The sequence below is a fragment of the Acyrthosiphon pisum genome, chromosome A2, assembly GCF_005508785.2.
Source record: "Acyrthosiphon pisum isolate AL4f chromosome A2, pea_aphid_22Mar2018_4r6ur, whole genome shotgun sequence".
Taxonomy (NCBI): Eukaryota; Metazoa; Arthropoda; class Insecta; order Hemiptera; family Aphididae; genus Acyrthosiphon; species Acyrthosiphon pisum.
Window position 1 is genome coordinate 26,486,600 of NC_042495.1, and position 3,157 is coordinate 26,489,756.

The following is a 3,157-nucleotide window of genomic DNA, read 5'->3' on the forward strand; positions in this document are numbered from 1 at the left end:
CCAACTATCCAAACATTGAATAATAATTACACTATGCGTACCTATACATAGTACACAACCTGCATTATCAATACTATAAAAGCAAGTCCAGATTTTGTGTCACGGGTTGGCACGGGTTGGTCACGGCTGATTCTTTTTTTGACATGTTCGTAATATTGTTAGGGCATAAGGTTCTTATGAAAGAAAATTTTAGGAAAATCTACCGGAAAAGTAGGAAATCTGGATGTCAAAAATACAACAGTGGCGTATAGGATTAATGATGCGCAAACGACAAACTCCGTTTTGAAAAACCCTGTATAATAACACTACATCATATTATACAGTTTAAATGTATGAAAAATTTCGAAAAATTTCGAAAGTTCGAATAAGATTCAAGTTTGAGTTCGCGTGAAAATTATACAGGTTTGACCCATTGACAGATGTCATCAACTCCGCGTGTGACGATACCAATATATTATGATTTAAGAATATTCAATATTACAGTACCTTTCGCAGGTTCAAAGTCTATTAAAACACTTGTCTACGTGTATGCTATTGTAACTCACAGCACGCACTCTCCTATACCTACTCCTAGAGAATATTGGCGTAAGTTCAGTGTTCATTACTAAATAAATATCGAAGTAGTTATATACCGCAGGACGTCCGACGTCCGTCGTATTATTATTGATATTAATATTTAACACCATATAGTATTTATAATCAATGGTATTATGTATTTACGCGTCTATAATATAATAATTATAATAGGCGCGCGGGGTTGTCTACTTGTCTGAATGATACTCTACTCGAGCACATTCGTATTGGACATTAAGTCAGCGTGCTATAAATTAGTTTATTCCTATTTCCTATACTTTTGGTTATACGCATAGGTATATGGCTATATTGTATTAATATATTTTATACATAATAACACGGTATGTACCGTTTAAATGTACAACAAAGTTCGAATAAGATTGAATGCTGAGTGTTCGTGGAAATTGAAGTTTGGCCCATCCGTAGGTATACGGAAGTCATTATCTCCGCGTGTGACACTGTGGAGATACGTCGATACCAATATATTATGTATATTGTAGCACTTATTGCAAATTAAAATTCTTAAAACACTTGTCTACGTATATAATATATTACTCACAGCTAAGGTGATGTAAAATTACGGTAATTATCTTCAATAATTCATTGATCGGTGGTAAAAATAGTAAAATACTATAAATAGTAAATAGTATCTAGTACAGTAATTCCAATGTACGTCTGTACAATTAGCACTAACCTTCACATAATCGCATCACCATGACACTATAAATTAAATATAATAATAATAAAAAAAAAAAATTACCGGTAATAATATTATAATATTATGATTTGTAAAAGATTATCCTCGTTATCACATCACTACTCACAGCACGCAATATCCTATTATATAATGCTCGAAATTATTGGAGTAGGACGTCGATATAAAGTCATCGTTATTATAATCTCGAAGTACTACAGGTCGTGTCACCGTTGATTAATGATTATAGATTGAAAAACCTAGGATATATTTACCGGGGGGGGGGGGGGGTAAAATAAACACCCGAAATTTAAAAAAATTTAAGACATTTTAAGTGGGGGGTAAAATTATCCTAGGCTAAATTTACTCCCGGTAAAAATATACTACGTAAAACCATTTGATGGTGAAAACCTCAAATAAACCTGCGACGTTCAGCTAGTTCCGTACAATCACGTATAATATTGTATTATTATCGTGTGAACTAATATGTAACCTGTCGCAGGTTAAAAGTCTTAAAACACTTGTCTACGTGTATAATACTATTATGACGCACACAGCGCGCACTCTTCCATATTATTATAATATCATAATATAATCCTCGACATTATTGGCGTAGGTACATATAAAGTCATAATAATTATCATAATAGGTACAGTGTGTACGATATACTACAACAGGACGTCCGAGTTTCTGACGTTTTAAACCATCGGTTATTAGCTGCCAATATTAAATACTAGTAATACAACATTTATAATCGATGCGATATTACGCGCGTGGCACGTGTATATTTTATACTCCAATCGAACGGATTCGTTTGACATTCAGTCGGCGCGCTATAAACTGATTTATTCCCATTTCCTATATAATATATTTGCGTCCACATAATATATTATTATTTACCATCATCGCGCTGTGTAAGGTCTACGCTATGCGCCCTGTATTGTAATTATATTATTACTTACCTTTTATTTTCGATTCCTTCTAAACTTTGCGGCGATCCGTCGACGTGCAGGCCGCGATCATCAATACGCAAACGGCGACGGCGGCGACGACGCGACTGTACGCGGCGCGGTATACCTCAAAACTTATACCTGAACCGTGTTATACGTGACCCGGCCGTCTGCACACTCCGTGTAATTTTTTTTTCGCGCGGTCGAGACGCGAAAACGAAAAGACGACTCGCGTCCGTTATTTCCGCGTGTGCGAGCGGACAGGAACTGCGACGACGACGACGACGACGGCAAACGCATAACAAACGCCGATGGAAACCGCAGCAGGCACCCGCCGTGTGTACGTTATACTATTCATATCGTATAATTTTTCGTAGACATAATATAATTATAAATATTGCGTAGGTATAATGCATGTACCTATTATATACATATGGTATTATATCCTCTGCAACCTGTATATATAGGTACCTACAATAGCCGCGTACCTACTACCGTTCGTGTATACAGGGTGCACGTGTGACCGAGTGTTTGCGTTTTAATCGTATACAAATCGATCGCAGCTGCAATTAATTGATATTGCAAGTTATACTCACTCGAAAATCGACGATTTGATTGTTGAAATAATATTTACTTCGATAAATCATCCGTTTATCGCTATTTAAGAGGAGCAGTAGAGGATAACACGACCTGTTGTCTCCGCTCAATACGCAGTCGTACATGTTTGCATACTCGCATAGGCGCAGATAGGGGGGGGATTAGTTAGAATTTATACAGACCCCCCAAAAACTAATGATTTTACTACTATAATTTAAGAGCATCATAATAATATCAAGTATATAGACCTGAACTACAGCTCCCCCAAATTTCAAACACAATTTAGGCCTAGCATGTATGTCTGTATATAAAGGTACCGAAATGGAACATTTTTGAATTCAGC

At 36.2% G+C, this 3,157-nt stretch overlaps 1 protein-coding gene across 1 annotated transcript in view; it reads right to left on the reverse strand.

Annotated features, from left to right (window-relative positions):
* LOC100575684 (G-protein coupled receptor Mth2-like) overlaps nt 1-2,484 on the reverse strand; it is a 28,159-nt gene extending 25,675 nt beyond the window's left edge. Inside the window, exon 1 of the mRNA XM_029490232.1 lies at nt 2,230-2,484. The gene's annotated coding sequence lies outside the window, so the exon portion shown is untranslated. The remainder of the gene's footprint in view (nt 1-2,229) is intronic.
* Between the last annotated feature and the right edge of the window lie 673 nt (nt 2,485-3,157).